Below are 25,222 nucleotides of genomic sequence, written 5' to 3' on the forward strand. Positions count from 1 at the left end.
ATGGAAGCGAGTGAAGAAGGGAGAGTAAGGACGTATAAGATATGAGTAGGTACTTTTTCACATTTAGGGATATAGGTTATCCTGGTGTTGAGCAAGAACAGATCTAGCTTTTGGCTAGGAAAACTTTCAGAATAGTTTTGAAGGAAGGATGGGAGGGTGCTGAACTAATGGCGAGAGATAATGAATTCCAGGCCTTAGCAACATGATACAAGTACAGACAAGGGCCAGCAGATTTGTGGACAGACAGGAGTTTTGGCCATTGGATCATAATGACTGACTGGGAACATAGCTGTGTAGAATATTAGTTAGTGCTGGACAAGCAGATGGAGGCTGGATAATTTTACAGGTGGTAAGAAGCTGTATATGTGTTAGTCGGTGGGTATATGTTAGTTGATGTGGGAGTTCTAATCAGTTTAAGCATTTTAGTGCTCTACAGTGGTGGGCTCTGAAAGGGGTATTTGCTGCAAATTTATCAACTTTGTTATACTATTGTTTAAGTTTTGATTTTTGTGATGCCTGGAGGTTAGAAAGCATGGGAGCACTGTAAAGAAGCATGGGTTGAAGATAAGTAGTGGCAAGTGTAGTTTCAGTTGCACTGGTAAGGAAGTTTTTGGCTCTGTAAAGCATTCTTAGTGTTTGATGAGTTTTTCTTATTCAGTTTTGTATACTCAGGTCGAATTTATGATTATCATCCACTAACATCCCTAATAATTTGCTATGAGAAGTGACTTCATTGGTTTTATTATTGAGAGAGAGAACTTTAAATTTTGTTTTATCGCGAGAGAGGGATTTGGGGCAAAAAGTAATTTACTGTTTTTTTTTTTTTAGGCTGAGCATGCGTTGTGAGTTGCAAAGCCATGTTTCAGTGGCTGTTGAAACTTTCTGAGTAATTGTTCGGAGGTGTGCCATGTTGCCACATGTGCAAATGAGTTTGGAGTCATCTGCATACTGTATTAGGGAGGCCTGTTGTGTGGATGTGTGGAGAGTGTTGGTGAGAGTGTTAAATGGAGGAGACCAAAGATATGGCCTTGTGGCACACCAGTGGTGAATTGGAGGTAAGTAAAGAGTGTGGAGTGCCATTTTATGGACTGATACCTATTGGACAAGTAATTTTTTGAAGTAGATGTTTGCTGTGATAAATTGTGTACAAAGCTTTAGACAAGTCTAGAAATAAGGAGGAGACATGTTTGCTGTTATCTCTAGCTTTATTGACAGTATCTATAGAGGATAAAAATGCAGTGTTAGTATTATGGAAAGGACTAAAGTCATGTTGCGTGAGGGATAGGAGTTCTTCCTGCAGCAGATAGTTTAGCAATTGCTTTTGAATACATTTTTCAAGTATTTTGGAGAGGGGGGTAAGATTATTATAGGTCTGAAGTTAGTAATGTCTGTTGAATTTCCTCCTTTGTGTAATAATGGGATAATGTGTGTCTTTTTCCAGAGACAGAGAACGTGAGAGTTCTGGACTGACCTATTTATAGGGATCGAGACAGGACAGGCAATGCTATTGGCTGCTATTTTAAGGTACTTGCTTGGAAGGTCATCTGCTGAAGTAGAGTATGGTTTGAGTTTGTTTAAGACTAGTTTTATATAGGATGAGGCACAGGTTTGAAGGTGCAAGTGGATGTGATGATACGTGCCTGTTGGGCAGGGTTAGGATTAGATGTTGGCAAATTCTTCTTTAGAGATGCTATACTATTTCTGAAATAAGAAATGAGTTGTATTTTGGTTTTGAGTGATGAGAAATTGGAAGAGGGGTTAGAGTTGGATTTTTGACTGGGATACAAGATTTCTTTAATGGCTGTCCAGAATTTTTAGGGTTGTATTTAGTATTATTCAGAAAGTTATTTTAATATAGTTTTTTGTCTTATCTCTATGAATCGCAGTAATACATGAATATGTGGTCATCGCGAATAGACTGCAGACTTTGGCAAGGTCCGCAGTCCCCAGTAATCATCAGAAGTCTGTGGGAACATGCGAACAACCTCAGTTATTTTTTAAGGTCACAATGTTTAGCAAAGGGAAAATGGAGTCACATACATGTCAGTTTTTACAACCATGAAGCATAATAACTCTTCAGGTGTAATATTCCGAAAAGGTAGCAACAGCAAAGTCCAAAAGCTGTACCAGGTGTAAGTAACATAAAAATTGTTTATTTCATTAATCATTAATGACTTTTATCCACCATATAAATGAAATGTTAATCTATTCCATTAAAAAAGCATGTAGGTGACAAACAGGGTTGCCAGATTTCCGACTGGCCAGGTAGGGACTAAAAAAAAAGGTCTTTCACTGTAAGTGAAGACTAAAAAAAAAAAAAAAAAAGGTCTTCGTCTTCCACGTCTTTAATGCTAAGTAGCTCTGTGTTTATTTTTGGGCCAATCAAACAAAAATCGCTAAACACAGAGCTACTTCTGTTTAATGCGGATACTTGCAATTCCGCATTACACAGAAGTAGCTCTGTTTTGCACATTAAACAGCTCCGTGTTTAGTGATTTTTGATTGGCCCGTATGCCGGTATACAGGCCAATCAAAAAAAAAAAAAAACAAAGTGGAGGCTGCCCAGGATTTAAACCGGCAGGGCGGGACTCGGGATCAGGCTGCTGATCTCAGGACAGTCCCGCCCAAATAGGGACGTCTGGCAACCCTGGTGACAAAGCATTTTTGGTAAAACTAAACTTGCCAATAATGACAGTACCTGGTATACTGCCCCCTGCTGGTTATCTGGGCGTGGTTAAGGTGATGTCACACCTCAGATGGAGTGTTTCTAAACCTATGAACTACAGCCCTACCCATACTTTCTGCATTCTAGAACTTCGAATGATGGCAGCAACTGTGAAGGCACAAGGCTGAGCTCAGAGCTGGACTGACAGGGAGACCAAGTTTATGCTCTACATTCTTATGGATTCATACCTGGATAAGATCTTGAAGGATGTTAAAACTTCCTTTCAGTTGTTATATTTTTGTGACTTCTGCCTTTGAGTGTAAGGTAATGTGTTGCCTAAAGAAAATTCATAGGATATTACTTAAAACTGCAACTTAAGAATGCAAAACATAGTAGAAACCAGAATCAACACTGAAAGTGTATGGTAAGATTCCAGGCAACACCCCTCCCCCAAACAGACAAGCTGTGCACAATAATTTCTTCCACAATATTAACGTAATGTACAAAATGGGGTTGGGGTTTGGCATAATGCTGAAGGTGTTTACCTTACATGCACAAGATGCAGAATTTGATTCTCAAATGGGTAAATGAATAGGCTTAAAATGGCCTACAAAGGCAGTTAACCTATAACTGGGCTATTAACCTCTAAACATTTAACAATTTGAAGGAAGATACACTCTTACTATTTCAACTTGCATTAAAGAAAATATTAACACAGATGGATTAGGTGTAATGCCTGTCTGCCAGTCTGTGCTTTACTGTTTCCATGCTTAATGAATGAAAGTATATTTCAGAAATGAAAATAAATGTTTAAAGAAATAAGCACATATTCTAAGAAAATGCAACACTAGCTGCAGTGTCTTGCAGAGTAGAACTAGTAGTCATGTCAGAAATATTAAAGAAAAAAATCTGAGGCAGGCAAACAACCATGCTGTTATTTGTTCTCTGAGCACCTGATGAGGCACAACAGTCCAACTCAGTCCAACAGGAGACTGGCAAAGTTGACTGAGGGTGCTGATAAGTATGAATAAAACACTTATTTCCATTTAATAAAAGAAATGCTAAGTAATTCATCCTGTTTTCTGTCTTTAAGTGATTTTGTTACTATAACTGCAAGCATATTTATGCACAAAGATAATAGAAGGGCTAAAGTCCTTTCAGTACAATATTGCAGCTAAATCCATATCAGGCAGAATTTGAAATATCAACTGTATTACCATTTGTTATGTTTAACTGCAGTGGTGGTGCTGCAGTAGTGTTGTGGCCTCACAGTTAGGCGTTGCCCGTTTGATTATCCGTTAGAGTGTCTTCTGTGTGGCGACATGCATGAATGGGCGTTTCTTCATTGAAGGTTGTGCGTTAGGCCCGGCAAGCCAGCATGTAAAACTCTACTGCCAATCATTAGCTGTGGCGACCCCTAACCGGGAAAAGCCGAAAGACACAAACATTACCATTTGTTATGTTTAATCAGCATATCTCATTAGTATCAGTAGACTGCAAATGTAAAAACAACCACCATTTGATAGCAATGTATTTATTGTTCCAATGTATCCATAATCAGGTCCAAGACATTTTATTTTACTTGAGTAAAGATTTAACAAAAATAAAAATTTAGTGCTAATAAAGATTGGAATGATGAGTAACATTATGTATGACTTTATGGTCTGATTTTCTTCTTTGCCCCCCCCCCCTACTCTTTTTCTTATTTTATTTATGCATTCCTTTGTCCTTCTTTATTTTCTTTCTCTGCCATTTCTATTAATTTTTCTACAGGTCCAGAATCCTCAGGAACAGTTCAGTCATGTGCATCCCAGGTCAGGGAACGTTCACCCTCTTTCCATCCGGGGATGTCCTCACAGGGTTGGGGAGGTGGCACCAGTCCTGTAGGCACCCTGGCACATGGCAGCCTGAGCAGATTGATCGTGGGCTTCAGGACTTGGTTGAAGATGTGGTGGAGCAGGTAATGGTCAGATGCCTTCAGCCAGTGCAGGATTCCTTTCAGGGGTTGAAAACTCACTGTCCTGGTTGGTAATGACCACCACATCAGCACAGACCCTTGCTCCACTGTAACAACAACATCATTAGACAGTGGATACATTTTAGGTCCTGTGGACCAGGTATACTTTGTAGGCTGGAGTCCTGCTTACCCCTTTTCCTTCCCTTATCCTCTCTCTTACACCTTTTTAGTTACTTCCCACCTAAACTATTCTCCAGTGTAATACATTTGGAAAAATAGGGTGATCTATTCCCTGGCAAAAATATAGTACCCATCTTCTCTCGCTTCCACCAGCACAACCCTTTTGTTTGTTTTCCTTCTGTGTTCTTGTCTTTGTTATGTCTTCCCTTTTTGAATCTTTCCTATATTCCTCTTTCCATTCTTTTAAAGCAAACAACAGGGTGTCCACATAAGGATACCTCGATATAGAACTTATAAAACTCCTTTATATATTTTAAACTGTATAATAACAGCTGTGTTTCCCTTCAGCTGCCTTAAGTACTTCATGCATGCATGCACGTGGCCCTGCTTATCCAGAGTACCTGAAAACCAATGGAAGCATACGAACATTAACACTTTTACTTAGTACCTTGCACATACTTAAGGAGAAAGTGCAGCTATTTTACCCTAAGTGGACATTTTTTCTATAGGCATAGTGGCACCTTTCACTGATAACTGCTATGCAACTGTAAACCACTGGACTATGAATACCACCCAATGTTCAAAATATTTATGACACTCATGCAGCCAGTACAATTTCATCTGCAGCTGTACATGAGAAATTAAACAAATATTTGAACCTAACAGCAATGCAACATTTCATAGGTTAATAGGTTCATAGGTTGATACTAGGCTATCTGCTCTAGGGCATTTATAAGCCTAGCCAGAGTGTGTTTGGCTTTCGTCACCCTTTTAGATTAGTTGACTGTGCCTCTGTATAGTAGGTCACAGAAGATAGCCCTTTTGAGGTTAGTTTACTGTGCCTCTGTCTAGTAGGGACACAGAAGAGATCCCAGGGGAAAACCTATGATCTCCCATCTACTTGTCAAGATTTCTCTTGAAGAGGGTCATTGAGGGACTCTGCCTAACATGGATTGGGATTTTGTTCCAGAGTGAGGGGAGCCTCTGGGATATGAATCTGTCCATCCAGCATGTCCTATTTATTTCTGTGCTGAGGTTTAAGTCCCTGGAGCATGTAGCTCTAAGGGATTTGGAGTTCCTGAGGTGGAGCATGTCCATTAAGTCTGGGTTGGACATGGCTTTATACGTCAGGCACAGATCGCCTCTGAGTAGGCGGTAAGCAACTGAGTAGAGCTGGAGTTTCTTTAGCCTAACTGCGTAGGGCATCTGTCTGAGTCCCTTGATCCTCTTGGTGAGGTACTTTTGGGGTCTTTCCAGTTGCTGCAGGTGTCGGGTAAAGTACATCCCAAATGGGGCATTGTATTCAATTATGGGCCTGATGAGTGATGAGTAGAGGGGCACAATGACCTCTCTTGATCTAGATGTGAACCCTTTCGTGATAAGGTGGGCTATATAGAAGGTCTTTCTAACCACTTTGGCAACGTGATTGTCAAAGGAGAGATTGCTATCTACTTGGGTCCCCAAATCCCTAATTACTTCTTCCGTACTTAATGGATTACCACCTATGTGGTAATTTGTGGGCACTTTGTTTTTCCCAAAGGGGATGACTATGCACATTTTGGCATTTAGCTTTAGGCCATGGCTCTGGCACCAGTTATCCATCTCTGTGAGACCCTTTTGGAGGATGCTTGTTTCAGTCGGCGAGTCGATTATGGCACCCAGTTTGCAGTCATCTGTGAACTTGGTCAGCCATAGTCCTCCCATGTTAGTCTGTACCTCAGAGAAATATATACCGAACAAGAGTGGTCCCAGGACTGAGCCTTGTGGGACACCACTTGTAACTGGTTTAGAGTCTGACATGGCACCTGCAATTCTGACCATGTGGGGTCTATCCCTGAACCAGTTTGCAACCCATCTTGTGACATAGGGGTTGATATTTAAGCTGGTGAGCTTATTTATGATGTCCGAGTGGGGTATTGTGTCGAAGGCTTTTGTGAGGTCCAGGTAGGCTGTGTGGACTACCTTCCCTTCATCTATGGCCTTGGTGACTGTTTCAAAGAAGTCGACCTGGTTCAAGAGGCAAGATCTGCCCTTAACAAAGCCGAATTGGGTAGGATCCAGTGTTTGGAGGTTCCCAATGTCTTTGTTTATGAGTTTCATGATTGATACACTCCATAGCTTTGCAGACCAGGCTAGTCAGGCTTATAGGCGATAGTTTCCGGGGTCCATTGTGGCACCACCTTTGTGGAGTGGGACCACTGTTGCTGTACACCATTCCTTGGGTACATATCCTGTAGTAAGGCTGAGATTGAACAGTGACTTTATGTGAGGGTTCAGTTCTTCTTGGAGTTCATGTAAGACGCAGCCTGGGACACCGTCCGGTCCCATTGATGCTGTGTTTTTTGCTTTGGAGAAGGCAGCTCTCACCTGTGCATCTGTGATGTCAGGGAGGCTACACTCTGTTAGGATAGACATTTGCTCTTTTGTGGGGGAAGGGGGGGAGAAGTATGCACTGAACCTGTCTGCCAGGATGTTGGCAATGTCTGTGGGTTCAGTGTATTTTTTGTCATTTTGAGCTAACTCAGAGCATATCTGGGAGTTGCCACCCAGGTTCCTGACATAACTAAAGAAGGCCTTGTGATTATCTTTAGCATCTTGTGCAATTTTTCTTTCGATGCTGGCCTTAGATGATTTTATGAGGGATCGTAGTTTCTTGCTAGTACTGATCAGAGATGCCCTCCCTTTTTGGGATTTTGCTCTATCATGTAGTAGCTTCCTCCTTCTGTTGTATAGCTTATTTATGGCTGGGGTCCACCAGACAGGTGTCCTGCCTTTGGAGGAATGAGTCTTGGTTTTATTTGGGATAGCACGATCCATGCATTCCTGTAGGTGTCCATAGAAAGAGTTTGTAAAGGATTTTGCAGTTTGGGCCGTATTTTCCACTGGCCCGGGGGCTTTGAAGGATTCCACCTAGGTTTTGAGAAGTGTGAAGTTTGCTTTTGAGAAGTTCTTCACCGTGGTTTCCTTGGCTGGGGGTGGGGATGAGATATGGATGTCCAGTGAGATTAATTTATGGTCAGATCTTACCAATGAGGGGTATACCTCTGGTATGGAACACAGAGTCCCCATGTTGGTGATGATCAGGTCCAATATGTTTTCCCCTCTTGTGGGAGTGGTGACCAGTTGTTCCATAGCATTTGAGTTTATAAATTCTAGGAACCATTGGGCGAGGGTGTTGGGGCTTGAGTAGTGCTCCCAGTCTATGTTTGGGTAGTTGACGTCACCCAATATAATGGTGTTTGGAGAGACCTTCAAATTCTCCAGTGTTCTCAGGAAAGCCGAGTGGGGTTCCTGAGTTTGGGATGGTGGTCTGTAGCAGGCTACAAACTGAAAGACAGTTTTGCCCACTGTTAGTTGCACATGGATGGTCTCCGATGCTTCATGCAGTGCCACTAACCTGGAGGTGTGGGTATCTTTGATGAATATGGATACTCCCCCTCCTTTTGTGGTTCGGTCCGAGTTTTGGGGCCGAAAAGCATGGTATGAGGTATAACCTGGTAGTACTGGGGTGCTCTCGGGAGCCTTGAACCAGGTTTCTGTTACTGCACAGATATCAATATTCTCCATACTGAGGAGAGCCTCGAGTGCATGCATCTTGAGGTTTAGAGTTCTGGCGTTGAGCAGCATTACCCTTAGTTTCTTTTTCTTTGTGTTGTCTATGGAGGTGGGTTTGTCTTTTGAGCCTTGCCTAAAAAAGGCACTATGGGGGGTGGCAAGAGCCTTAGCCAGTATTCGAAATCCCAGGGGTGACAGGTGCAAGCCATCCCTAGCGAAGCAACGTGGCTTGTCGAGCATGTCATCCCAGGCTGACAGACACCGGATCCCCTTTGAATGACACCAATACTTTAGCCAATTGTTAAAATTGATCATTTTGTCTTTATACTCTGGCATCATTCTTGGTGAGGGTAAGATGTTACTCAAGGTCAGGGTCATGCCAGCCTGGGCTACATGATCAGAGAGCTCCTCTATGTCTCTTTTCATGTAGTCCAGGGAGGTATGTCTCAGGTCATTCACACCAGCATGGACAATGACGGAGTCATATTTGCACTTGCTTTGGAATGACCTGAGTGCTTGTGTTATGTGGCGGATCCTGGCACCCAACAGGCAGCTTACAGTGACCTTCCCCATGTTCAGCCTGGTGAGTGGGATGTCAGTGTGTCTGACAATAGAGTCACCTATTACAAGTGTATTAGGTCTGTTGTTTAGTCTTAAGGGCTGTGACTGTGTGGCACACTGACTTTGTGAACTATGTGATACGTGGGTATTGTTGTGGGGTAGCGGTTGCTTGGATGTCTGCTTTGGAGGTCTCTGCTGCTTGGACAGATTGTTATTTAGAGCCTCCGAGTATGTTTTTGTGTGTTTATGTGTTTGGTTTTCTGTTGCGATAGGTCTATGTGAGACTGGATTTGTGGTGTGTGTGGTTACCTTCTCCTCCTGACTGACTGCGCCATTATTGGGTTGAGAGAGCTCAGTGTCCAGTTTGGCTATATAGTTGCATCTCTCACATATATTTGAGCTTGTTGGGAGGAGGATATGCATGAATTCAGAAAGGTAAAACAACAGCAATATGAAAACTCAGAGGGAAATGTAAGAGTAAAAAAAACTATCAGGTAAATGTAATTTCACTGATACAACTTTACAGATCAAAAAAACAACTCATACAAAAGAATAGTAAACAGAAAGGTGAAAATGCTGATAGATTCAGAATTACACATAAACATTATACACAACCATATGTTAGACAACCTAAACCCAAATTATGTTTCAAAGCAGGAAAGGCAATAGGCTATATAAAACATTCAGATACTACTGCCAATTACATGTGTTTTGAAGCAGAAAAAAGTTCACAATAACAAATAGCTCTAGAGAAATCTAATGAATAGTATCCTGTTGACAAGAGCTCCACAAGTCCACCTTACAATACCCTGTATCAGGTATTTGCATTGTAAATGTTGCTAGAGTCTCTGAACATGCTTCGCCATGAGTGTGTATTAGAAATGCTGCCGGCTATGGAGAATTTCATAGTGGTAGTACATTCATTACTTTGCTTCATAATAGCAGCCATTGAGAATCTTTCTAAGGCCAGGTAATCATGATGTGGGGCAGACATGAGAAGGGAGAGAGACTCTAGGCTTCCTCAGAAGAGAGACAGATAACTTTCCTAATTTTAAGGGAAGACCTACTACGTCGACAAAGATTTACTACATACCCAAAAAGCTTAGCGGTGTAACTGTTGCTTATCTTAATGTAATGTTGATGGAGGTCAACCCCTACAGACTTCTTCCAGCATCAGCCATGAGATTATCTATGTCAGGAAGCTTCATCCTCAGGATTACATTAACAGGAAGCATCAAGCCTAGGACCATCTTTGCTAGGAAAAATTAGTCCCAGAGCTACCTATGTTAGAAAGTATCAACCTAAATACTATGTGTGCAAAGAAAATTAAAAGTCACTGGAAGCTTCATCTATAGGTGGTGCAATATCCTATTTAGCTGAGTAGTAAGTCAAGGGTATAATATCCCTAGAAGGATCCTGTGAGAGGATTAATTGCCAAAACACAATGCTACAAGGTCTTCAAGTTCGACTTCTTACCAGGTCTTGATATGGACACACTAGTTGACTGGTAGTGGACATCAAGATAAACTTTTTTTTGAAAAATGATTAAATTACTACTAACATAAACATACAGGCATATAGTATAAAATAACTGACTTTGTGCACCCCTGATGTCTGATTGTGATAAAATAAAAAAAAGACTACATCAATACGATTTGACTTGTTTCACACAAATGCATACTAGCTCTGATAAACTCACTCAGTGAGTTCAATTAGTACTTAACTATGAACAACAGCAGAGGTTAGTTACTTTTATCTACAGATTACATCGGTATCCAGCAATTATAGACACTTTATTGTGTATGTGCACCTCAGATATCTAATTACAATCAAAAAGAAAAATATTAGCCATAGTAATGCATTTAGTTATTTTACACATATATACACTAGCCCTGCTATGCTAGCTCAATGGTTAACATAACACTTTAATGCAAATTACACTGTTCAGCAGCAGCCACTGACTGTTGAACTGTAACAACCAGCTCATTCCTCACATTAAGAGCAGCAGCTCAAATATTTTATTGCACAAGAAATCAAAACAAAACAGCATAAATAAACACAATTTAATCACACTCATATTACAAGCTGGAAATAAGACAATGGCTATAAAAATGCTCAGAGCATTATCACCTTACACACAGAACCCCAATAAAACTAAACTTCTACTCTTCACCCCTACTAACAGATCTGCCACACTTTCTTTCTCTGTCACATCTAACAATGGTACCACTATCTCCCAGATCAACACACTAAACTTCTAGGGGTTATGGTTTTAACTTTTTAGTAATACTGCCACACTTCCACAAAAATATAAATATTTTTATTTTTATTTACCGGGATAGTCCGACTGGATATATGTCCATTTTCAGCGGAGGCCCGGGGAGAAAAACTCCAATTAGACAAATTACAAAGATAAAATTTAAAAATATAAAATATAAAAAGTATAAAATCAATGTTTACAACAAAGAATAAAAAACAAAGTGATTATGTACAATGGTTCCCTAATAGGGACACACAATTCACATGGTCAGACACAATTAAAGGCAGGAGACATAGATAGCATACAGAGCTTGGTGATTTAGTTACCTGTTTGATATTTAGAGGTTCTACTTTCAGTGTTTAACTTAATCAGGACTGGTACACGGGCAGAACCAGTTCATTTTGAGATACTGTTTGAGGTTATTTTAAATAGACCTATGGAGGATTGTAGGGTTAAATGGTTTGGCAACAAATTCCAGGTTTTGCCAACAAAGTTGACAAACAGGGATTCACCAGCAGCATTGTTATCTTTGTGGGTTTAGATGAGTAGTTTGTTGGCTGATCACAGGGATCTCAAGTTGCTATAGGGCTTGATATTTATGAGTGAGGGGGTATCCTCAGGGTGGTACAAAATTTTGTGCACTATTAGGAGTTGATTGAGTTGAATTAGACTGGGCAGTTCTAGCCACTCTAGTTGTTTCAGGTTCTGGCAGTGATGGGTTCTGTAAGTGGAGCCAGTGGCGAATCTGGCAATATGGTTGTAGCTATGGGAGAACTTACCTAATTCAGATTTGTTGAGGTATGAGAGTACCGGTGAGGCATATAGTAGAGTAGAGAGTAGGTGTGACCGGGCGATTGCAGTCCTAGCCAGTAGGGTTAAAATTTTTTTGTTTCTATACAGTGATCCAAGCTTCTTATTGATGGTCTGCATGGTTTTGTTGACCTGTAGGTCAAATTTAAGATTATTGTCTATGATAACCCCTAGAAGTTTAATGTGTTGATCTGGGGAGATAGTGGTACCATTGTTAGATGTGACAGAGAAAGAAAGTGTGGCAGATCTGTTAGTAGGGGTGAAGAGTAGAAGTTTAGTTTTATTGGGGTTCAGCAGTAGGCATTGGTTGACAAGCCAGTTCTCAATAGTGTTGAATGTATTTTGGGTTAGGGCTTGCAGTTCAGGTGAGGAGGTAGCTGAGCAGATCAGAGTGGAATCATCTGCGTATTGAATGCAGGTAGCTTTAAGGATAGCAGTATGAAGGTTGCTGACAAAAATAGAGAAGAGTAGTGGGCCCAGTATGGAGCCTTGAGGGACACCAAGTGTGAGAGGTAGCTGGCTGGAGAGTTTGCCCTGCCATAATACTTCCTGTTGTCTACCAGTCAGGTAGGACTGGAACCACTGGATTGCGTGCTTATTGAGGGAAATAGATTTGAGAGAGATAATGAGAAGTTCATGGCTGACCATGTCGAAGGCTTTTGATAGGTCAAGAAAGAGGACAGAGGATAGCCTATTGTCATTCCTATTTTGGTTTATGGTGTTAGTAAAGGAAAGGAGGGCTGAGGTGGTGCTATGCTTTGGCCTGAAGCCATGCTGGGAGTTAGATAGTAAATTATTCTGTATAATGTATTGCATTAGTTGCTTGTGTAGACATTTCTCCATTATTTTGGCTAGGGGGGAAAGAATGGCAATGGGTCTATAGTTGGATATGTCTGTAGAACTTCCACCTTTGTGGAGTGGGATGACGTGGGATATTTTCCAAAGGGAGCATAGCGCTTTCAGATAAGGTTCTGTTGACTAGGATAGATATGGGATATGCAATTGCATCTGCCGCTATTTGTAGGTATTCTGCAGGGAGGAGGTCAGCAGCGAGAGTGGTAGGTTTTAGTTTATTTACAAGTGTTTTGATAAAACTAGTGGTTGGAAGCTAAATTGGGGGTGATTGGTGGGTTGGTTAGGTGAGTGGTTTAATTTTGTGGGGGTTAGTTGATTTGCTAGGGATTGTATTGTTTCAGTGAAAAAGTTATTATAAGCAGTGGCTATGGTCTCGGGGGAGCTATGGATGTGATTGGCTGGGGTTGGGGTGGTAGAATGACCTGGATGTAGAAGTTGATTTAGGCCTGCCCAGAACTTTTGAGGGTGGTTTTGGTGTTTTTGTAAGAGATTTTGGTAAAAGCTTTTTTGTCTAGTAAAACAGATTTTTTAGTATCATTCTTGAGTTGACGATATTTTAAATGGACAAGTGGGTCTTTAATTGATCTCCAGTTGGCCCAGGCTTTGTTTCTAGTTTTGAAAATATAAGATCTGTTGACTGGATACATATTGAATATTAACTTTAGTCCAGATGTCCTTTCCCTGCATTAGGGTATTTTTTAATGCTGTGGCAATACTGATCAAAAATGCACAAGTAAAAGACAGTCATTTCAGCATACTCATTTCTAGTGAACATTATGGAATGAGTGACCAAGCATGGAGTAATTTCAGTTTGTGGTGGGAAAAGTCATGAAGAAAATAACTAACACAGTACAAAGCACCTTAACAATGAATACTAGGTGGATATAAACAGTGGTGGTTCCAGGATCCTTTTCTTGTCAGGACGCAATAGTGGCATACTAGTCAGCTGTAATAAATCAGGTAGATGATCTATTGTTCCGCTCTCTAATGCAATGTATCAGACAGAAGTCCTATTCTTCCATTATTCACAGTAATGTATCAGATAAATGACCTATTGTTCCACTCTCCACTATAATGCATCAGACAGAACTCCTGTTGTTCCATTCTCTGCTAGAATGTATTAGACAGATGTCCTACTGTTCCACTCTTCACTATAATGTATCGGATGTATGTTCTATTGTTCCACTCTCCACTATAAAGTATCAGACATAAGTATTGTTGCTACACTCTACACTATAATGTATAAGATTGATGTCTTATTGTTCCACTCTTCACTGTGCTGTTTCAGACAGATGTCTTATTTTTATACTCTGAACTGTAATGTATCAGACGGATACAATAGGACATCTATCTGATACATTACAGTGGAAGTCCTGCTGTTCCACTCTCTGCTATAGTGTATCCTATTGTTCCACTTTCCACTATAATATATCAGGCAGTTGTCCTGTTATTCCACTCTCTGCTGTAATATAGCAGACAGAAGTGCTATTGTTACACAGTCCACTGAAATGTATCAGATAAATGTTGTATTGTTCCACTCTTCTCTGTAATGTATCAGAGAGGTGTCCTGTTGTACTACTCACCATTGTAATGTACCAGACAAATGTGCTGTTGTTCCACTTATGACTGCAATGTATCAGAAAGACATCTTATTGTTCCACTCTCCACTGTAAAGTATCAGATGTCCTATTGTTCCACTATTCACTGTAGAGTATCAGACAGATGTCTTATTGTTCTGTGTTAGACAGACTTCCTGCCATTCCACTCTCCACTGTATCAGACAGATGTCTTATTCATCCACTCACCATTGTAATGTATCAGATAAGCATCCTTTTGATCCAGTGTGTCCACTGTAACGTATCAGACAGACATCTTGTTGTTCCTGTCTCCACTGTAATGTATCAGATAGACAGCTTGTTGTTCTATAGACATCATACTGTTCTACTCTTCACTGTATTGTATCAGACAGGCATCCTGTTGTAACCACTATACACTGTGATGTATCAGATAGATGTCCCTACTGTTCTACTCACCATTGTAATGTATGAGATAGACATTCTATTGTTCCATTCTCCTCAGTAATGTATCAGAAAGGCAACCTATTATTCTTCTCTGCACTGTAACGTACCAGATACATGTCATGTTGTTCCAGTCTCCATTGTAAAGTATCAGACAGACATCCTGTTGTTCCCCTCCTGGCTGTAATGGATCAGATAAACTTCCTATTGTTCCATTGTCCACTGTAATGTATCAGACAGACGTCCCGTTGTTCTACTCCATACCGTAGTGTATCATATGGATGTCCTATTGTTGCATTCTCCACTGCAATGTATCAGACAGACATCCTATTTTCCAGTGTTCACTGCAGTGTATCAGACAGATGCCCTGTTGTTAATCTCTCCACTGTAATATACCAGATAGAGCTCCTATTGTTCCACTCTCCAGTGTAATATATCACATACATGCCATATTGTTCTAATTTCCACTGAAATGTATCACTTCCTATTATTCCACTGTCCACTGTAATGTATCAGAGAGAAATCCTGTTATTCCATGCTACACTGTAATGTTTCAGACAGACGTCCTATTGTTCCAGTCTCCACTGTAAAGTATCAGATAGATGTCCAGTTGTTCTAATCTCCTTTGTAATGTATCAGACAGATGTCTTATTTTTTCACTGTAATGTATCAGATAGATGTCCTACTGTTCCACTCTCCACTGTAATGTATCAGACATCCAACTGTTCCACTCACCAGTTTAATGTATCAGACAGATGTCTTATTGTTCCATTCTCCACTGTAACGTTTAAGATAGATGTCCTATTGTTCTAATTTCTACTGAAATTTATCAGATAGACGTCCTATTGTTTCACTCTCCAGTGCAATGTGTCAGGTAGATGTTCTGTTGTTCTTCTGTCCTTTGTAATGTATCAAACAGATGTCCTGTCGCTCCACTCTCTACTGTAACGTATCAGATAGATGTCGTATTGCTTCACTGTCCAATGTAAGTAACCTCATTCTGGAGTTATTTACTTCCTATAATGTCACCTAATTGATATTTGGTGCACAGGAACTTTTCAATGCCTTTTAATTTTTTTTTCACTTCCAGCTTCTGTCTGACACAGATCTTTTTTTTCATCTTTTCAAATCTCACATTTTTTTAGAAGGGATCTTTGTCTCATCCATATGTTGCAGGCCTGACATATTGCTCTCTGTAGTTCTTAGTAATAGCTAACACCCAAAGTTTTATGTTTTGAGATTGCCTTGCTGTGGACAACTTACGGCAGACATGAATGGCTAAAGTGAAGCTTCTTCCATATATTTTTTGTATAAGACCAGCGATGTGTTAACTCCTTTCTTAAAACTAAGTAAGCAACCAGGGAAGTGCTCTCATTTTCGGCCATTGAAGTATTGCTGTTATGTATAATTTGAGGACAGTCTAAAAAGAAAATAAAACGAGTAATGCAGACTTTGCTGTTTCTTTGAAGTGACAACTTTATGTCACATATGAGTATCAGGACTGTTACAATGAAATGACAAATTGTATACCTCAGGAAGAGTATGGGGAAAATCTGAGAAATGTTTAATGATTACAGGATTGACTGCTTCATAAAACCCTGCTGTTTTAGCCAGTTGAATTTTTAGAGGTTGTAAATGTATGAAGCAGTCTTCAGTTAACATAAATTAGGGTTACTCACTGAGTATGAGTACATCCACATATGTGTTTAAATGAAGAATATTTCCTTATATCCAGGTTGAATCATATAAAGGGAGCACAAACTACATTGAGCTAAAAACAGAAAATCTATGAAAAGCAAAAATCACATCAATATAGCAGGTCCCATGAGGGAGCAAATTAATTAAAATATAATAAGAAACACTGACAGGGATTCTGATGCATTAGATGTTAAGATACAACCACAAAACATATTTTTAGAGTTTCAATTAAGCCAAGTAGGTGAAAATATTTGGTGGTAATGGTAGAACCATTGATAAACAGTGACAAATATGACATTTGCAAAGTTTAATGTGTGTGTATGTATGTGTGTGTGTGTGTGTGTGTGTGTGTGTGTGTGTGTGTGTGTGTGTGTGTGTGTGTGTGTGTGTGCCTGCAAGGCAAAAATGTTTTGTTATACATAAGGGGGTTATTTAGCCATAATGGGGAACCCGTATCCCTTCATAGTGTAGCCACAATGGAAAAACAGTAATAATTCCTAAGCAGGCTGTAGTCGTTATAAAAATACACTGGGTAGTAGTTATAAAAATACACTGGGATAATGCTAATGGTAATGATACTGGCTAAAGCAATGAACAATGCGCTAACTGTGCTTTAAGGAAGCTACTGTACAGTGAGAAAAACAACACTTACAAGACAACGACTACTTTAGTACTTTATGCAAGCTGAGACAATGAACAATAAAACAGGAGGGATAATCCCTGAGATAGAATAAATATTCATGAGTGCTAAAACTAAAAGCAGGAGATGTACTCCTAGTGGTTGGCATAATGGTTACGATGTTTACCTTACAAACACAGGGTACAGGGTTTGATTCCCACATCTGAGTGAAGTTGGCTAGGCTTAAAATGATGCCCGAGGGCAGTTAGCCTAGTGCCTACCTATAGACAATGCCAAGGCTTTACAAGCTAGGAAAGTGAGTGAACAGTTAACTAAATGTTCTAGGTTAATTAGAAGAACAGGAATGCAAGTAATCCTTCTTAAAACAAAATAATCTGATGAGAAAAAAGAAGTGGAGTTAAACCAATCTGTCAATGTTAAAGCTGTGAGCAAGCAAGTAATTTATACTTTAGGTACACTGTGGTAACATCATCAGCTATCTGCATAAAGTTCACCATGCTAGATTCTCTTGCAGTCATTTATATACTAAATAAATTTAAAATATTGGATGGAATATAAAATATTTAAATTAGTCTGATACTTACTAGACAAAATTCAAGCAACAAGTCCAAGTACATAAACCATTCAACTTAAATTAAAATATGTCCAGAATATGTAACATTTAAGATAGGTAGCTTTGAGTAAAATGTGACAGCCAGAACAAAGATTGCTTAAGAAATATGCAAATATTTTTTTTTTCATTGAAAGTGTTTATTACTGGGACTATTTTGAGAAGATGCAGAATGGTCCAAAATGGTGATTGGAGCAAACAAAAGGAATTCTTCTGATGTGGATGGAAAAACTGAAGTGTAAATTGAGCAGGACCTGCAATTTGTTTCATAGCTATGGAAAAGGGCAGAGAAGGTGGGACAAACAATCCTTATCTGATATCAAAATATGCTGTATATTACAAAACAGTTATTCCAAGTCTATACCATGCTGAAAGGGTGTTAATAATAATATATGAATATAGTTAAATAATTAATGCACACAATTCAGTTTAGGCAGTATTTTGTGCTGTGACTGATCTTACCAAAATACAGAGTAAAGCAGACAGTAAAGCTTCATACAGCATGAAGTAGTAACAACTCTAGTGCAAATCTTTTGCAATACACTCAGATGAGTATTATTGTGTAGTAAAATGGTTCTTTTCCCTGGCCACTGCTGACTTAGTAACACGTGAAAGTATATGGGCTTTATGTGTGTGTGTGTGTGTGTGTGTGTGTGTGTGTGTGTGTGTGTGTGTGTGTGTGTGTGTGTGTGTGTGTGTGTGCGCGTGTGATGCACATGTGCATGAGCATATGTGTGAAAGAGTGCATACACATACGTTCACATCTGTATATGCTGCCATATTATACTTGTGTTCTGACACAGATCACTGATTTCCAAATTTTTTAGCAGACACTGCAATGTAGAGTTAAATAAAGCATATGTGGGAAAGAGTGCATACACATATGTTCACATCTGTATATGCTGCCATATAATACTTGTGTTCTGACACAGATCAGTGCTTTCCAAATTTCTTAGCAGACACTGCAATGTAGAGAGTTAAATAAAGCTATTTCAGCATTTGTTAGTTTGCTCCAGCACTCCCTGGTGGGACTATGACCACATGCATGCAGTTTACAGCTGTGTTTATGAGAAAAATAAGGCTGATTCAGCATGCAATGCTTTTCCTAATTTTCAGATCAGATGGTCTCCTATGACTGTCACTGTTTTGTTAATAAAGGCTGCCAAAGTAATGTCTTTCATAGATCTGTGGAAATACTATTGGGTCTTCCAACATAAAGAACAGAATTAAAGCACAAATCATCAGCATTATCTAGTTAATTAAACGTAGCAATCACATACAGGGTCTGTGTTCTCATACTCTTATCTGTACCCCAAGCTGTTTCTGTCCTGGCTTCTGCACTACAAAATAAAGGAATTACCAATTTACTGAAGATTTATATCTTTCTTTTGTCAGTGAGCAATCTTTTCCATTACTCATCCATTTTCCTTCATGTTTTTCATACAGCATTACTGTGATAATTTGAGCAATTATGATCGGTGAATGTAAAACTTAGCTTCTGCATTCGTCTTCATAATCTGCTGTGCTTTACCACTGTCCAGTATTTTGGTTAAACATTTCTGAAGATCCAGGGATGGCATTATATGAATATTTTCTTTTTTTTTTGTCACCTAGAGCATTGGGTACCTTTCCTTAGGTAAAAACTATAAACTTGGAAGAAAACATTTATGTTCACCACTAAAAAATGATGTAGACTTACTGAGTACTTGCCTTCAGGTCCTGTTACTAAGATTCTCCCTGCTGTTACTAGGCAGTATGTTTTAAGTTCTTTAGTATCCATTATTCGTCAAGTTAGTCTAATTGTATGACTGGAGGGAGAAGTGATGAACATACTATGATAGTAAAGCCTAAAGCCATGAAAGCTGTGGTGACATTATAGTAGATGCAGTTTTCATAGTGTCACTGGCTGACCTTATGACCTGCCAACAAACCTAAATTAGAAAGCAGCAGACCTGAAACATTTATAGACACCTGAAAGTAAATGCATCAGAACAGCACATTTGTATACAGCTGGCTTTTCCAAGATACCATTATGAACAATAACTCTCTAACAATACACAGTAAGTACTTTTTCAGTTATCATGTGGTAGAAGTGATGTTTTGTCCCTTTGTGGTGTCCCCCACAGTAAACATGTCACAAAGCATAAACTCTTCATTTCTGAAAAAAATGTATATAGGCAGACAACATTGTTTTCATGGCATTTTAAATAGACGTGTCTCTCCTCTAAGAAGTGGTGCGCTTATTTGTACCTCATTCTGAGGTCCAGATTCATGTCAGTTCACTGAATGTAATTTTAGTAAGTCTGAAAACTCAGAAATGGTTTCACAGAAAACTCATATTCAGTGAACCTAAAACAAAGCTAGTAACTTGGACATGGTGGGAAAAACATTGCATAAGCCTAACTTTCATATATATATATATATATATATATATATATATATATATATATATATATGTGTGTATGTACAGTGGAGAAAGGGCAACATTGGTTTTGCTAAATGTAGGCTTTCCGTTAAACTGTTTAGGAGGTTTGGGACACACAGGAATTACCTTTGCAGAGTTACCACATCCCCCGAGTTCCTGTCTCCATACCTTACATTCAGTGATAACAGGTTGAAAGTAAACATTCTAGCTCGCAGAAAATCTACAATTTGTAGGTGAACATTTTATGTAACCTAATCTATGATGCAGTTAATGGCCCACCAGAGTTAGAATGTAATGAAATGATGCAGAGACATGACTGACACCTCACAGCATGAGAAAAATAAGTAAAAGACATGTAATACAACTGCAACAGTAGCACTTAGATACTTAAAATGATTTAATTCTAGTGGGTTTGGCATGCCACTGAACTGATGGGGTACATTAGTGATGCAAGTTTGTTTTAAAAGGTGGCTCACAATCCTTGCGTGGTATGGACTAACATAAATGAAGAATACCTCTCGGAAATATAGTAGCCACAAAAGCTTCAGTACTGAGAGGCTACATGTCTAGTGATGGTAGTGTGGGAAGAATGCATGACCTCAAATCTCACTACTAAACATCACTAGGAAGGCCATGGCAGCCACTGATTGCCAAATGTTAATGGAAAAGTTCCATCTGGCATCCAAGTCAAAAGACAGACATCAATGCCTCATGCTGAGGCTGGAACAGACTGGAAAAAATCAACTTTGTCTGCAGAATACATGCATCAGATACATAGTGATTATTGCAACAAATCTCTTTATATTGTAGAGCAACATGACTAAATCCCCCCTGCTGATGGCAAATTTATAGCTTGCCTGACCCTTTAACCTAAATAGCTGACATTGGAACCAGCACCATAAATTATTAGAACAGTGTAGTGCTCTGTTTGTTTCCACCTAATGATGCTAAAACTAAAGAGACTAAGCTGATTTTGAGAAAATGCTTGCAAGAGATTTGTTACAAGGCATTTTGAGAGTGTGATTTTTTTTTCCATGTATTAAAATGCCAGTGTTAGAATGAAATGAAAATACAATCAAGAATTTGCCAATGGGAACTGTGTGCTTGTACTGTTTTTTTTTCATTTTTGGGCATAAATTATGCTGAAGTTAAAATGAACAAAACGGTGCATCTCTAATAACAGACACATAACAATTTCACTTATATGATTATTTTCTTAATGGTAAAAAGGATTTTCTAACGAGTATGTTTCCTTGTGCTATTAGTGCCTGGTGACACATACTAAGAAGTATGTATATATTCAATGGACTTCAAATGGAGATTTACAAATCAGTAAGGATAGGTTTACTGACACTAACCACTCTGAAAATGTGGGCAGCAAGGGGAGTTGCTCAGTGGGACAGGTGGTGGAGTGTTTGCCTGCTCTTCTGGGAACCTGTGTTTGAATATCGGCATAAGCACTGGGGGTACACAGGGCAAGCTCTTAGTCCTTGAAGAAAGTGATGTGGGTACAGAACACCACAGATCTACCCTGCAGCCATGCTTGGAGCCTAGTCCTGGCCAAAGTAGCTCTTAAATAAACCATTGGCAGCAATGACATTCTATTCCAGAGAGCCCATGTATGGGATAATATAAGTCTACCATACCCTATGTTTTAATAGTACTGCATATGAGTAGTGTGAGGAAAGGCAGAATATAAGTGTCTGCAGACTGAAAGTTCCAGTGATTGTTCGGTGCTCCTCACTTCCCCCATTGACTGTTAAAGATGGGTCCCTAAAAGGCAAACCCACACTTGAAAGGAAGATAACCCTGATGGATGGTGTGGGGTACTAGGTGATTTGGAAATATGAACAGGGTAGCAGGTAGAGCAACAAACCAGGGGAGCAGAAGAACAGTGGTTAACAGTTAACAGTTATGATGAAGTCCCTGCTTTATATAGGATGAAATTCTATAATAAGTTTTATGTATTTGTTGATATTTTTTGTCCAAGTGGCTGTTTCTTCCTGAACACTGTGGCAGCTGTGGTTTGTCCATTTTTAATTTTGGGATAAGGGGGCTTTTGAACTCTCACAAAAATGTGCAAAATGAGGCGTATTTTAAATTATAGCTGATATGAAATTTAAGTTATTATTCAGAACTTTACTGTTTTTCAGCTAGTGGAATCACAAACATTTTGCACTGTTGTCACATATGTTACATGTGTTTGGTATGTATTGTACATGGTCCAGACATTAGCGTTTTTTTCTAACAAAAGAAAATCATGACAACATTATACTGAGACAAAGGTAAGCTCATGAACAGAGCAGCAGAGTCAGTCCCCTGATAATCTATTCTACATTATGTAATACAGAAGTCCTAAATACAGTATGTTTGTATGAGAATTAGATAGACTGTGGAAATTCCTTGGTTGTTGTTCTTTAGTAAGGGAAGATATCCTGTGCCATACACAGCGCTACGTGTATTGCTATGGTTATATTAGTTATAGTCATTACAGGATATCGACTGGTTGCTCTGTATCATGGACTTGCAGCAGATCTGCTACTGCTATACTGTTGATTTGCAGACATTTGAAGTTGCATTCATAAAACCTCAATTATTGCTAATACACTTGGACCAACTTCCATTTGCATATCATTAGGCAAGACTTGTATGTTTTCAGAAGGTTTGTGAGTAAATGATTGTGGTTTATCAAGGTATGGTAGGCCTTACACGTTTGTTTACATTGTGGAATTACAGTCAGATGCTTCTTTCTAATGCAAAGAATTTAAGTCTTTGTGAATCGTGACAGTTTTGTTGGTGCTGTTCAGCTTGTTGGGCTGACTGACACATCATCTCAGGGGAGTAGCTTATTTATGCTGTTTTTTGTAATGATAGTACATGGCTTGTTTCATGTAGTCTGATGCCTTTTGCAGCCTTCCATTTTGCGCACAAATTATTGTGAATCACAGCCAGCAAGATGGTTCTGCTGATCAACTTTATTTCCATAGCCTCCTCCATAACTGACCAGTCATCATGACAATGCATCCAAGCCATCATCTGCATTTCTCAGTCGTTCATGAATTGTGTAGGACTTGGATGTAGGACTTGTGTGCACCAGCCCCAAACATCATGGGTCAGGTTTGCGAATGTTGCCCTAAGATGATTGATGCTAAGCACTTATGAAAAGCTTATCATGATACATTACAAAATTAAAAGAGGCTACTTGAAAAAAACTTGCATACATCTCACAAAATTGACAGCATTGCTTATTTATTTATTTAATAATTTTTTTACGTTAGATTTTTTTGGGGGAGATCCACCCAGCTATCCACAGTGCCATCTCATCTACTACCTGGTAAGGATGCCTCTGTCTCTGAGCCCTAACTTATGTAAACCTAACTCTACCTGCAGGGATATCATAACACCACTGTCACTTTGATGGCTAGAAATAACCTTTCCTCCTTTAGCTATTTCCAGTTGTGTGTGTGCTGTGGTGCCTGTAACAGCAGCGTGAGTATGTTACAGTACTCACTCATTTCCCAATGTACCTGCGTGAGCTATGGGCATGTATTTCTGAAGTCCTGAATCACTGACTACTTCAAGCATGAAAGTGTTCACAGAGCAGCAGGCACATCTATACCTTCCTAAGAAGCAGGACAGCAGGCAACAGGCAGTTTCAGACAGTCTTATTTTTCATTTATGTTTAATTTATTGACCAAGTGAACTGACTCACACTGACCTTTTTCAGTGGCAGCACATGAAAATTGTATGGTATAAAACCACAGCAGACATAATAAGTGAGTACATTTTATTCAGTAAGATTAAAATTCAGCAAGCAAACAGTAAAAACGTGTGAATACCAATAATCAAACAAATACAAGAGCAGTAATGAAGCAGCTAGACTAATATAGCATTCAGTGTGTAAGCAAGAAATCCCAGTAGTACATCTGCAATAAATAAACAGTATGTGTGTATTTGTATATGTTTACAAACACACACACACACACACACACACACACACACACACACACACACACACACACACACACACACACACACATACACACACGCACACACACATGCGCGCACACACACACATAAACACAAATGAGCACACATACACACACACACACACACACACACACACACACACACACACACACACACACACACACACACACACACACACACACACACATTTTATAAGTAAAATCCAATACACTTCAGTGGAACATTAAATTAATACAATCATCAAACTCACTGAACACATTAACACAGTGTTTTTGCAGGTGGCAAGTATCCTTGTGGCCCTCCAACTTTACTAACTCCAAAACCTAGCAACAATTGAGAACAGGGTCAGTTCCCTTATGCTGCAACAATTGAGAAAAAGGTCAATGCCTTCATCCTTTTGCTGGAGCTCTGCCACAAGGCCCTACACCTAAATGTTTACTGAGAATTTTGTGATTGTTTAATTAATGTAAGCATATTTATCATGAAGAAACTTGATGCATATTAACTTTAATCTGTTACGTACATGCTTGCTCTGAGATTGAAAATCTCTGTGAAATATTCAGTGCACCTCTTACTAAGTTGCCCACTGTCCACTTTAGCTTGACCAGTAGACTATACTGCATATGCAACTCCAACAAACTTACCACAAAAGTGCAAAATTTATCACAAACACTCCATACAAGGCTCATCACTGCATTGCTCTAAACTCTCTGCAGTGGCTCGAGCTCCCCCAACAACTCCAACTATTTCAATTTCAAATGCTGCATCACATTAATTACAAACCTTCATCCTGCCCATCTCTGTCATCCTTTATCTCTACCTATAAACCATCTCGAACCGTCCGTACATCTAGCCAGCAGCTAATTGAAATATACCATCCCAAGAAAACTGTGGGCAAACTACTATACAAACATTCCATCACCCACTCTTTACACTTTAAAAATGAACTAAAGCATTATCTGCTCAATTCCAAGTCTTGCCCCTGCCAAGATCCAACA

Source organism: Protopterus annectens, chromosome 7.part0 (assembly GCF_019279795.1).
Source record: "Protopterus annectens isolate FY-2018-M chromosome 7.part0, PAN1.0, whole genome shotgun sequence".
NCBI classification, from domain to species: Eukaryota; Metazoa; Chordata; order Ceratodontiformes; family Protopteridae; genus Protopterus; species Protopterus annectens.